Source organism: Salminus brasiliensis, chromosome 13, assembly GCF_030463535.1.
Source record: "Salminus brasiliensis chromosome 13, fSalBra1.hap2, whole genome shotgun sequence".
Classification (NCBI taxonomy): domain Eukaryota; kingdom Metazoa; phylum Chordata; class Actinopteri; order Characiformes; family Bryconidae; genus Salminus; species Salminus brasiliensis.
Window position 1 is genome coordinate 12,916,905 of NC_132890.1, and position 12,912 is coordinate 12,929,816.

General features: G+C 46.5%; 8 non-coding genes across 8 annotated transcripts; all 8 read left to right on the plus strand.

Moving 5' to 3' along the window:
• Positions 1 to 983: 983 nt before the first annotated feature.
• Positions 984 to 1,102, plus strand: LOC140575901 (5S ribosomal RNA). The gene has a single exon (XR_011981155.1). It is a non-coding gene; the product is annotated as a 5S ribosomal RNA (ribosomal RNA).
• A 1,389-nt stretch (positions 1,103 to 2,491) lies between these two features.
• On the plus strand, positions 2,492 to 2,610 carry LOC140575873 (5S ribosomal RNA). The gene has a single exon (XR_011981129.1). It is a non-coding gene; the product is annotated as a 5S ribosomal RNA (ribosomal RNA).
• A 1,388-nt stretch (positions 2,611 to 3,998) lies between these two features.
• Positions 3,999 to 4,117, plus strand: LOC140575989 (5S ribosomal RNA). The gene has a single exon (XR_011981237.1). It is a non-coding gene; the product is annotated as a 5S ribosomal RNA (ribosomal RNA).
• A 1,389-nt stretch (positions 4,118 to 5,506) lies between these two features.
• LOC140575874 (5S ribosomal RNA) lies at positions 5,507 to 5,625 on the plus strand. Its single transcript, XR_011981130.1, has one exon. It is a non-coding gene; the product is annotated as a 5S ribosomal RNA (ribosomal RNA).
• Positions 5,626 to 7,015: 1,390 nt separating this feature from the next.
• LOC140575974 (5S ribosomal RNA) lies at positions 7,016 to 7,135 on the plus strand. The gene has a single exon (XR_011981223.1). It is a non-coding gene; the product is annotated as a 5S ribosomal RNA (ribosomal RNA).
• A 1,388-nt stretch (positions 7,136 to 8,523) lies between these two features.
• LOC140575987 (5S ribosomal RNA) lies at positions 8,524 to 8,642 on the plus strand. Its single transcript, XR_011981236.1, has one exon. It is a non-coding gene; the product is annotated as a 5S ribosomal RNA (ribosomal RNA).
• Positions 8,643 to 10,031: 1,389 nt separating this feature from the next.
• On the plus strand, positions 10,032 to 10,150 carry LOC140575875 (5S ribosomal RNA). Its single transcript, XR_011981131.1, has one exon. It is a non-coding gene; the product is annotated as a 5S ribosomal RNA (ribosomal RNA).
• Positions 10,151 to 11,538: 1,388 nt separating this feature from the next.
• On the plus strand, positions 11,539 to 11,657 carry LOC140575997 (5S ribosomal RNA). Its single transcript, XR_011981245.1, has one exon. It is a non-coding gene; the product is annotated as a 5S ribosomal RNA (ribosomal RNA).
• Positions 11,658 to 12,912: the final 1,255 nt, after the last annotated feature.

The following is a 12,912-nucleotide window of genomic DNA, read 5'->3' on the forward strand; positions in this document are numbered from 1 at the left end:
CGCAGAGCAGAACTACAACCAATCACAGTTGCAGCTCATGGGTGGGACAAGCCCAATATTTGCTGTTAAAAACAAACAAACAAACAAAAAAACACCTGCTAATTTAGGTCACTTACTTAGGTCACATTAAAGCAACACATCACGAAAGGGAGTGAGCCGTGGGGCAATAACAGCACCGTTTCGTCACAGCCGTGATGTTTATTTCACCGTTACACGCAACCTCAAGTCATGGGCCGCCATTCATGGGTCCCCGTTCTCGTTTCGGGGGGCTGATTTCCAGTTGTATTGAGTTTTTTTAAAATTCTCCTCCCAGACCTGCCTGCATCTACAACAGTTGTTCTTTTGTCCCCCTAAAGCTTCACAGAGCTCTTTGAACTTGACATGGCGACGCCACTTCCCTAAGTCAAAAGGCTGGCTGGCCCACTCAGCCCGAGCCTGCTTCACCGGCATCCCTGCGACTCGCAACTCACCTCAGAGCGATGCTTCGCCCGGCGTGCTAGCGTGAGCTTTTTTCTTTTTTTTTTTTTGCCCGGCTTCCATATTGGTAGGAAGTAGCCTCTGCATTTATCCCGTATTCCTGTTGTACCTTAGTATGTGGAATTTAGGGGTGTAAATAAAAGGAGCCAAGACAGTTGAGAAAGATTTGTGATTTTGTAATTGTCCCGTTTCACAAGCCCATTCGACTCACGTGGCTTATGTGACTTTTATGTTGACAAGGCCGAGTCTGGCGGCCGGCGTTAGCCTTTGTTGCTGAATGTTCAAGTGTCAGCCAAAAGAGCAAGTTTTGTTGTTTTATTTTTTTTGTGAAAAGAGAAGGAGGACAGGAGAGAGCAATGAAATGTGTGATTGGTTTGAATGAGCTTGGTGGGGTTGCTTTGGAAGTAAGAAAGGAGGGCGAGTAAATGTGTGTCCCCTGTAGTGTGGAAAAGGCAGCCGTCTTTTGCCGCATGCTTATAAATAGGCTGAGTGGAAGCAGTGCTCTCGCTTACGGCCATACCACCCTGAGCACGCCCGATCTCGTCTGATCTCGGAAGCTAAGCAGGGTCGGGCCTGGTTAGTACTTGGATGGGAGATGGCCTGGGAAGACCAGGTGCTGTAAGCTTTTGCCATCCTCAAGCACTTACATGCACATTCTTTCACTTGCTTTTCTTACTTTTACTCCATCTTACTTTACGCTTTCACAAATCTACAACGCATTACCCTTTCTTTTACATGTACGTCCTTGTGTTACATTTCATACGGCCTTTGGAGTCTTCAGAGTCGAAACATTTCAGCGTCAGATGCCGTTTAAGCCCACCTGCATGGCCTGCCATGGGATGGAAACCAATCAGTTGTAGTTTGGCTTAATTATAGCCAGTTGCTCTCAAAACAAAACACTGGAAAATATTCAACAAGAACTCTGTGGAGGGAATGCTGTGGATAAAAGTAACCCAAGCCTGCCAGTAGGGGTCAGTGTACGTTTGAGGAAACTGACAACATGGGGGGGAAAGTCTGTTACAGGATGTCAACGCAGAGCAGAACTACAACCAATCACAGTTGCAGCTCATGGGTGGGACAAGCCCAATATTTGCTGTTAAAAACAAACAAACAAACAAAAAAACACCTGCTAATTTAGATCACTTACTTAGGTCACATTAAAGCAACACATCACGAAAGGGAGTGAGCCGTGGGGCAATAACAGCACCGTTTCGTCACAGCCGTGATGTTTATTTCACCGTTACACGCAACCTCAAGTCATGGGCCGCCATTCATGGGTCCCCGTTCTCGTTTCGGGGGGCTGATTTCCAGTTGTATTGAGTTTTTTTAAAATTCTCCTCCCAGACCTGCCTGCATCTACAACAGTTGTTCTTTTGTCCCCCTAAAGCTTCACAGAGCTCTTTGAACTTGACATGGCGACGCCACTTCCCTAAGTCAAAAGGCTGGCTGGCCCACTCAGCCCGAGCCTGCTTCACCGGCATCCCTGCGACTCGCAACTCACCTCAGAGCGATGCTTCGCCCGGCGTGCTAGCGTGAGCTTTTTTCTTTTTTTTTTTTTGCCCGGCTTCCATATTGGTAGGAAGTAGCCTCTGCATTTATCCCGTATTCCTGTTGTACCTTAGTATGTGGAATTTAGGGGTGTAAATAAAAGGAGCCAAGACAGTTGAGAAAGATTTGTGATTTTGTAATTGTCCCGTTTCACGAGCCCATTCGACTCATGTGGCTTATGTGACTTTTATGTTGACAAGGCCGAGTCTGGCGGCCGGCGTTAGCCTTTGTTGCTGAATGTTCAAGTGTCAGCCAAAAGAGCAAGTTTTGTTGTTTTATTTTTTTTGTGAAAAGAGAAGGAGGACAGGAGAGAGCAATGAAATGTGTGATTGGTTTGAATGAGCTTGGTGGGGTTGCTTTGGAAGTAAGAAAGGAGGGCGAGTAAATGTGTGTCCCCTGTAGTGTGGAAAAGGCAGCCGTCTTTTGCCGCATGCTTATAAATAGGCTGAGTGGAAGCAGTGCTCTCGCTTACGGCCATACCACCCTGAGCACGCCCGATCTAGTCTGATCTCGGAAGCTAAGCAGGGTCGGGCCTGGTTAGTACTTGGATGGGAGACTGCCTGGGAATACCAGGTGCTGTAAGCTTTTGCCATCCTCAAGCACTTACATGCACATTCTTTCACTTGCTTTTCTTACTTTTACTCCAACTTACTTTACGCTTTCACAAATCTACAACGCATTACCCTTTCTTTTACATGTACGTCCTTGTGTTACATTTCATACGGCCTTTGGAGTCTTCAGAGTCGAAACATTTCAGCGTCAGATGCCGTTTAAGCCCACCTGCATGGCCTGCCATGGGATGGAAACCAATCAGTTGCAGTTTGGCTTAATTATAGCCAGTTGCTCTCAAAACAAAACACTGGAAAATATTCAACAAGAACTCTGTGGAGGGAATGCTGTGGATAAAAGTAACCCAAGCCTGCCAGTAGGGGTCAGTGTACTTTGAGGAAACTGACAACATGGGGGGGAAAGTCTGTTACAGGATGTCAACGCAGAGCAGAACTACAACCAATCACAGTTGCAGCTCATGGGTGGGACAAGCCCAATATTTGCTGTTAAAAACAAACAAACAAACAAAAACACACCTGCTAATTTAGGTCACTTACTTAGGTCACATTAAAGCAACACATCACGAAAGGGAGTGAGCCGTGGGGCAATAACAGCACCGTTTCGTCACAGCCGTGATGTTTATTTCACCGTTACACGCAACCTCAAGTCATGGGCCGCCATTCATGGGTCCCCGTTCTCGTTTCGGGGGGCTGATTTCCAGTTGTATTGAGTTTTTTTAAAATTCTCCTCCCAGACCTGCCTGCATCTACAACAGTTGTTCTTTTGTCCCCCTAAAGCTTCACAGAGCTCTTTGAACTTGACATGGCGACGCCACTTCCCTAAGTCAAAAGGCTGGCTGGCCCACTCAGCCCGAGCCTGCTTCACCGGCATCCCTGCGACTCGCAACTCACCTCAGAGCGATGCTTCGCCCGGCGTGCTAGCGTGAGCTTTTTTCTTTTTTTTTTTTTGCCCGGCTTCCATATTGGTAGGAAGTAGCCTCTGCATTTATCCCGTATTCCTGTTGTACCTTAGTATGTGGAATTTAGGGGTGTAAATAAAAGGAGCCAAGACAGTTGAGAAAGATTTGTGATTTTGTAATTGTCCCGTTTCACAAGCCCATTCGACTCACGTGGCTTATGTGACTTTTATGTTGACAAGGCCGAGTCTGGCGGCCGGCGTTAGCCTTTGTTGCTGAATGTTCAAGTGTCAGCCAAAAGAGCAAGTTTTGTTGTTTTATTTTTTTTGTGAAAAGAGAAGGAGGACAGGAGAGAGCAATGAAATGTGTGATTGGTTTGAATGAGCTTGGTGGGGTTGCTTTGGAAGTAAGAAAGGAGGGCGAGTAAATGTGTGTCCCCTGTAGTGTGGAAAAGGCAGCCGTCTTTTGCCGCATGCTTATAAATAGGCTGAGTGGAAGCAGTGCTCTCGCTTACGGCCATACCACCCTGAGCACGCCCGATCTCGTCTGATCTCAGAAGCTAAGCAGGGTCGGGCCTGGTTAGTACTTGGATGGGAGATGGCCTGGGAATACCAGGTGCTGTAAGCTTTTGCCATCCTCAAGCACTTACATGCACATTCTTTCACTTGCTTTTCTTACTTTTACTCCATCTTACTTTACGCTTTCACAAATCTACAACGCATTACCCTTTCTTTTACATGTACGTCCTTGTGTTACATTTCATACGGCCTTTGGAGTCTTCAGAGTCGAAACATTTCAGCGTCAGATGCCGTTTAAGCCCACCTGCATGGCCTGCCATGGGATGGAAACCAATCAGTTGTAGTTTGGCTTAATTATAGCCAGTTGCTCTCAAAACAAAACACTGGAAAATATTCAACAAGAACTCTGTGGAGGGAATGCTGTGGATAAAAGTAACCCAAGCCTGCCAGTAGGGGTCAGTGTACGTTTGAGGAAACTGACAACATGGGGGGGAAAGTCTGTTACAGGATGTCAACGCAGAGCAGAACTACAACCAATCACAGTTGCAGCTCATGGGTGGGACAAGCCCAATATTTGCTGTTAAAAACAAACAAACAAACAAAAAAACACCTGCTAATTTAGATCACTTACTTAGGTCACATTAAAGCAACACATCACGAAAGGGAGTGAGCCGTGGGGCAATAACAGCACCGTTTCGTCACAGCCGTGATGTTTATTTCACCGTTACACGCAACCTCAAGTCATGGGCCGCCATTCATGGGTCCCCGTTCTCGTTTCGGGGGGCTGATTTCCAGTTGTATTGAGTTTTTTTAAAATTCTCCTCCCAGACCTGCCTGCATCTACAACAGTTGTTCTTTTGTCCCCCTAAAGCTTCACAGAGCTCTTTGAACTTGACATGGCGACGCCACTTCCCTAAGTCAAAAGGCTGGCTGGCCCACTCAGCCCGAGCCTGCTTCACCGGCATCCCTGCGACTCGCAACTCACCTCAGAGCGATGCTTCGCCCGGCGTGCTAGCGTGAGCTTTTTTCTTTTTTTTTTTTTGCCCGGCTTCCATATTGGTAGGAAGTAGCCTCTGCATTTATCCCGTATTCCTGTTGTACCTTAGTATGTGGAATTTAGGGGTGTAAATAAAAGGAGCCAAGACAGTTGAGAAAGATTTGTGATTTTGTAATTGTCCCGTTTCACGAGCCCATTCGACTCATGTGGCTTATGTGACTTTTATGTTGACAAGGCCGAGTCTGGCGGCCGGCGTTAGCCTTTGTTGCTGAATGTTCAAGTGTCAGCCAAAAGAGCAAGTTTTGTTGTTTTATTTTTTTTGTGAAAAGAGAAGGAGGACAGGAGAGAGCAATGAAATGTGTGATTGGTTTGAATGAGCTTGGTGGGGTTGCTTTGGAAGTAAGAAAGGAGGGCGAGTAAATGTGTGTCCCCTGTAGTGTGGAAAAGGCAGCCGTCTTTTGCCGCATGCTTATAAATAGGCTGAGTGGAAGCAGTGCTCTCGCTTACGGCCATACCACCCTGAGCACGCCCGATCTAGTCTGATCTCGGAAGCTAAGCAGGGTCGGGCCTGGTTAGTACTTGGATGGGAGACTGCCTGGGAATACCAGGTGCTGTAAGCTTTTGCCATCCTCAAGCACTTACATGCACATTCTTTCACTTGCTTTTCTTACTTTTACTCCAACTTACTTTACGCTTTCACAAATCTACAACGCATTACCCTTTCTTTTACATGTACGTCCTTGTGTTACATTTCATACGGCCTTTGGAGTCTTCAGAGTCGAAACATTTCAGCGTCAGATGCCGTTTAAGCCCACCTGCATGGCCTGCCATGGGATGGAAACCAATCAGTTGTAGTTTGGCTTAATTATAGCCAGTTGCTCTCAAAACAAAACACTGGAAAATATTCAACAAGAACTCTGTGGAGGGAATGCTGTGGATAAAAGTAACCCAAGCCTGCCAGTAGGGGTCAGTGTACGTTTGAGGAAACTGACAACATGGGGGGGAAAGTCTGTTACAGGATGTCAACGCAGAGCAGAACTACAACCAATCACAGTTGCAGCTCATGGGTGGGACAAGCCCAATATTTGCTGTTAAAAACAAACAAACAAACAAAAAAACACCTGCTAATTTAGATCACTTACTTAGGTCACATTAAAGCAACACATCACGAAAGGGAGTGAGCCGTGGGGCAATAACAGCACCGTTTCGTCACAGCCGTGATGTTTATTTCACCGTTACACGCAACCTCAAGTCATGGGCCGCCATTCATGGGTCCCCGTTCTCGTTTCGGGGGGCTGATTTCCAGTTGTATTGAGTTTTTTTTAAAATTCTCCTCCCAGACCTGCCTGCATCTACAACAGTTGTTCTTTTGTCCCCCTAAAGCTTCACAGAGTTCTTTGAACTTGACATGGCGACGCCACTTCCCTAAGTCAAAAGGCTGGCTGGCCCACTCAGCCCGAGCCTGCTTCACCGGCATCCCTGCGACTCGCAACTCATCTCAGAGCGATGCTTCGCCCGGCGTGCTAGCGTGAGCTTTTTTCTTTTTTTTTTTTTGCCCGGCTTCCATATTGGTAGGAAGTAGCCTCTGCATTTATCCCGTATTCCTGTTGTACCTTAGTATGTGGAATTTAGGGGTGTAAATAAAAGGAGCCAAGACAGTTGAGAAAGATTTGTGATTTTGTAATTGTCCCGTTTCACGAGCCCATTCGACTCATGTGGCTTATGTGACTTTTATGTTGACAAGGCCGAGTCTGGCGGCCGGCGTTAGCCTTTGTTGCTGAATGTTCAAGTGTCAGCCAAAAGAGCAAGTTTTGTTGTTTTATTTTTTTTGTGAAAAGAGAAGGAGGACAGGAGAGAGCAATGAAATGTGTGATTGGTTTGAATGAGCTTGGTGGGGTTGCTTTGGAAGTAAGAAAGGAGGGCGAGTAAATGTGTGTCCCCTGTAGTGTGGAAAAGGCAGCCGTCTTTTGCCGCATGCTTATAAATAGGCTGAGTGGAAGCAGTGTTCTCGCTTACGGCCATACCACCCTGAGCACGCCCGATCTCGTCTGATCTTGGAAGCTAAGCAGGGTCGGTGCCTGTTTAGTACTTGGATGGGAGACCGCCTGGGAATACCAGGTGCTGTAAGCTTTTGCCATCCTCAAGCACTTACATGCACATTCTTTCACTTGCTTTTCTTACTTTTACTCCATCTTACTTTACGCTTTCACAAATCTACAACGCATTACCCTTTCTTTTACATGTACGTCCTTGTGTTACATTTCATACGGCCTTTGGAGTCTTCAGAGTCGAAACATTTCAGCGTCAGATGCCGTTTAAGCCCACCTGCATGGCCTGCCATGGGATGGAAACCAATCAGTTGCAGTTTGGCTTAATTATAGCCAGTTGCTCTCAAAACAAAACACTGGAAAATATTCAACAAGAACTCTGTGGAGGGAATGCTGTGGATAAAAGTAACCCAAGCCTGCCAGTAGGGGTCAGTGTACTTTGAGGAAACTGACAACATGGGGGGGAAAGTCTGTTACAGGATGTCAACGCAGAGCAGAACTACAACCAATCACAGTTGCAGCTCATGGGTGGGACAAGCCCAATATTTGCTGTTAAAAACAAACAAACAAACAAAAAAACACCTGCTAATTTAGGTCACTTACTTAGGTCACATTAAAGCAACACATCACGAAAGGGAGTGAGCCGTGGGGCAATAACAGCACCGTTTCGTCACAGCCGTGATGTTTATTTCACCGTTACACGCAACCTCAAGTCATGGGCCGCCATTCATGGGTCCCCGTTCTCGTTTCGGGGGGCTGATTTCCAGTTGTATTGAGTTTTTTTAAAATTCTCCTCCCAGACCTGCCTGCATCTACAACAGTTGTTCTTTTGTCCCCCTAAAGCTTCACAGAGCTCTTTGAACTTGACATGGCGACGCCACTTCCCTAAGTCAAAAGGCTGGCTGGCCCACTCAGCCCGAGCCTGCTTCACCGGCATCCCTGCGACTCGCAACTCACCTCAGAGCGATGCTTCGCCCGGCGTGCTAGCGTGAGCTTTTTTCTTTTTTTTTTTTTGCCCGGCTTCCATATTGGTAGGAAGTAGCCTCTGCATTTATCCCGTATTCCTGTTGTACCTTAGTATGTGGAATTTAGGGGTGTAAATAAAAGGAGCCAAGACAGTTGAGAAAGATTTGTGATTTTGTAATTGTCCCGTTTCACAAGCCCATTCGACTCACGTGGCTTATGTGACTTTTATGTTGACAAGGCCGAGTCTGGCGGCCGGCGTTAGCCTTTGTTGCTGAATGTTCAAGTGTCAGCCAAAAGAGCAAGTTTTGTTGTTTTATTTTTTTTGTGAAAAGAGAAGGAGGACAGGAGAGAGCAATGAAATGTGTGATTGGTTTGAATGAGCTTGGTGGGGTTGCTTTGGAAGTAAGAAAGGAGGGCGAGTAAATGTGTGTCCCCTGTAGTGTGGAAAAGGCAGCCGTCTTTTGCCGCATGCTTATAAATAGGCTGAGTGGAAGCAGTGCTCTCGCTTACGGCCATACCACCCTGAGCACGCCCGATCTCGTCTGATCTCAGAAGCTAAGCAGGGTCGGGCCTGGTTAGTACTTGGATGGGAGATGGCCTGGGAAGACCAGGTGCTGTAAGCTTTTGCCATCCTCAAGCACTTACATGCACATTCTTTCACTTGCTTTTCTTACTTTTACTCCATCTTACTTTACGCTTTCACAAATCTACAACGCATTACCCTTTCTTTTACATGTACGTCCTTGTGTTACATTTCATACGGCCTTTGGAGTCTTCAGAGTCGAAACATTTCAGCGTCAGATGCCGTTTAAGCCCACCTGCATGGCCTGCCATGGGATGGAAACCAATCAGTTGTAGTTTGGCTTAATTATAGCCAGTTGCTCTCAAAACAAAACACTGGAAAATATTCAACAAGAACTCTGTGGAGGGAATGCTGTGGATAAAAGTAACCCAAGCCTGCCAGTAGGGGTCAGTGTACGTTTGAGGAAACTGACAACATGGGGGGGAAAGTCTGTTACAGGATGTCAACGCAGAGCAGAACTACAACCAATCACAGTTGCAGCTCATGGGTGGGACAAGCCCAATATTTGCTGTTAAAAACAAACAAACAAACAAAAAAACACCTGCTAATTTAGATCACTTACTTAGGTCACATTAAAGCAACACATCACGAAAGGGAGTGAGCCGTGGGGCAATAACAGCACCGTTTCGTCACAGCCGTGATGTTTATTTCACCGTTACACGCAACCTCAAGTCATGGGCCGCCATTCATGGGTCCCCGTTCTCGTTTCGGGGGGCTGATTTCCAGTTGTATTGAGTTTTTTTAAAATTCTCCTCCCAGACCTGCCTGCATCTACAACAGTTGTTCTTTTGTCCCCCTAAAGCTTCACAGAGCTCTTTGAACTTGACATGGCGACGCCACTTCCCTAAGTCAAAAGGCTGGCTGGCCCACTCAGCCCGAGCCTGCTTCACCGGCATCCCTGCGACTCGCAACTCACCTCAGAGCGATGCTTCGCCCGGCGTGCTAGCGTGAGCTTTTTTCTTTTTTTTTTTTTGCCCGGCTTCCATATTGGTAGGAAGTAGCCTCTGCATTTATCCCGTATTCCTGTTGTACCTTAGTATGTGGAATTTAGGGGTGTAAATAAAAGGAGCCAAGACAGTTGAGAAAGATTTGTGATTTTGTAATTGTCCCGTTTCACGAGCCCATTCGACTCATGTGGCTTATGTGACTTTTATGTTGACAAGGCCGAGTCTGGCGGCCGGCGTTAGCCTTTGTTGCTGAATGTTCAAGTGTCAGCCAAAAGAGCAAGTTTTGTTGTTTTATTTTTTTTGTGAAAAGAGAAGGAGGACAGGAGAGAGCAATGAAATGTGTGATTGGTTTGAATGAGCTTGGTGGGGTTGCTTTGGAAGTAAGAAAGGAGGGCGAGTAAATGTGTGTCCCCTGTAGTGTGGAAAAGGCAGCCGTCTTTTGCCGCATGCTTATAAATAGGCTGAGTGGAAGCAGTGCTCTCGCTTACGGCCATACCACCCTGAGCACGCCCGATCTAGTCTGATCTCGGAAGCTAAGCAGGGTCGGGCCTGGTTAGTACTTGGATGGGAGACTGCCTGGGAATACCAGGTGCTGTAAGCTTTTGCCATCCTCAAGCACTTACATGCACATTCTTTCACTTGCTTTTCTTACTTTTACTCCAACTTACTTTACGCTTTCACAAATCTACAACACATTACCCTTTCTTTTACATGTACGTCCTTGTGTTACATTTCATACGGCCTTTGGAGTCTTCAGAGTCGAAACATTTCAGCGTCAGATGCCGTTTAAGCCCACCTGCATGGCCTGCCATGGGATGGAAACCAATCAGTTGCAGTTTGGCTTAATTATAGCCAGTTGCTCTCAAAACAAAACACTGGAAAATATTCAACAAGAACTCTGTGGAGGGAATGCTGTGGATAAAAGTAACCCAAGCCTGCCAGTAGGGGTCAGTGTACTTTGAGGAAACTGACAACATGGGGGGGAAAGTCTGTTACAGGATGTCAACGCAGAGCAGAACTACAACCAATCACAGTTGCAGCTCATGGGTGGGACAAGCCCAATATTTGCTGTTAAAAACAAACAAACAAACAAAAACACACCTGCTAATTTAGGTCACTTACTTAGGTCACATTAAAGCAACACATCACGAAAGGGAGTGAGCCGTGGGGCAATAACAGCACCGTTTCGTCACAGCCGTGATGTTTATTTCACCGTTACACGCAACCTCAAGTCATGGGCCGCCATTCATGGGTCCCCGTTCTCGTTTCGGGGGGCTGATTTCCAGTTGTATTGAGTTTTTTTAAAATTCTCCTCCCAGACCTGCCTGCATCTACAACAGTTGTTCTTTTGTCCCCCTAAAGCTTCACAGAGCTCTTTGAACTTGACATGGCGACGCCACTTCCCTAAGTCAAAAGGCTGGCTGGCCCACTCAGCCCGAGCCTGCTTCACCGGCATCCCTGCGACTCGCAACTCACCTCAGAGCGATGCTTCGCCCGGCGTGCTAGCGTGAGCTTTTTTCTTTTTTTTTTTTTGCCCGGCTTCCATATTGGTAGGAAGTAGCCTCTGCATTTATCCCGTATTCCTGTTGTACCTTAGTATGTGGAATTTAGGGGTGTAAATAAAAGGAGCCAAGACAGTTGAGAAAGATTTGTGATTTTGTAATTGTCCCGTTTCACAAGCCCATTCGACTCACGTGGCTTATGTGACTTTTATGTTGACAAGGCCGAGTCTGGCGGCCGGCGTTAGCCTTTGTTGCTGAATGTTCAAGTGTCAGCCAAAAGAGCAAGTTTTGTTGTTTTATTTTTTTTGTGAAAAGAGAAGGAGGACAGGAGAGAGCAATGAAATGTGTGATTGGTTTGAATGAGCTTGGTGGGGTTGCTTTGGAAGTAAGAAAGGAGGGCGAGTAAATGTGTGTCCCCTGTAGTGTGGAAAAGGCAGCCGTCTTTTGCCGCATGCTTATAAATAGGCTGAGTGGAAGCAGTGCTCTCGCTTACGGCCATACCACCCTGAGCACGCCCGATCTCGTCTGATCTCAGAAGCTAAGCAGGGTCGGGCCTGGTTAGTACTTGGATGGGAGATGGCCTAGGAATACCAGGTGCTGTAAGCTTTTGCCATCCTCAAGCACTTACATGCACATTCTTTCACTTGCTTTTCTTACTTTTACTCCATCTTACTTTACGCTTTCACAAATCTACAACGCATTACCCTTTCTTTTACATGTACGTCCTTGTGTTACATTTCATACGGCCTTTGGAGTCTTCAGAGTCGAAACATTTCAGCGTCAGATGCCGTTTAAGCCCACCTGCATGGCCTGCCATGGGATGGAAACCAATCAGTTGTAGTTTGGCTTAATTATAGCCAGTTGCTCTCAAAACAAAACACTGGAAAATATTCAACAAGAACTCTGTGGAGGGAATGCTGTGGATAAAAGTAACCCAAGCCTGCCAGTAGGGGTCAGTGTACGTTTGAGGAAACTGACAACATGGGGGGGAAAGTCTGTTACAGGATGTCAACGCAGAGCAGAACTACAACCAATCACAGTTGCAGCTCATGGGTGGGACAAGCCCAATATTTGCTGTTAAAAACAAACAAACAAACAAAAAAACACCTGCTAATTTAGATCACTTACTTAGGTCACATTAAAGCAACACATCACGAAAGGGAGTGAGCCGTGGGGCAATAACAGCACCGTTTCGTCACAGCCGTGATGTTTATTTCACCGTTACACGCAACCTCAAGTCATGGGCCGCCATTCATGGGTCCCCGTTCTCGTTTCGGGGGGCTGATTTCCAGTTGTATTGAGTTTTTTTAAAATTCTCCTCCCAGACCTGCCTGCATCTACAACAGTTGTTCTTTTGTCCCCCTAAAGCTTCACAGAGCTCTTTGAACTTGACATGGCGACGCCACTTCCCTAAGTCAAAAGGCTGGCTGGCCCACTCAGCCCGAGCCTGCTTCACCGGCATCCCTGCGACTCGCAACTCACCTCAGAGCGATGCTTCGCCCGGCGTGCTAGCGTGAGCTTTTTTCTTTTTTTTTTTTTGCCCGGCTTCCATATTGGTAGGAAGTAGCCTCTGCATTTATCCCGTATTCCTGTTGTACCTTAGTATGTGGAATTTAGGGGTGTAAATAAAAGGAGCCAAGACAGTTGAGAAAGATTTGTGATTTTGTAATTGTCCCGTTTCACGAGCCCATTCGACTCATGTGGCTTATGTGACTTTTATGTTGACAAGGCCGAGTCTGGCGGCCGGCGTTAGCCTTTGTTGCTGAATGTTCAAGTGTCAGCCAAAAGAGCAAGTTTTGTTGTTTTATTTTTTTTGTGAAAAGAGAAGGAGGACAGGAGAGAGCAATGAAATGTGTGATTG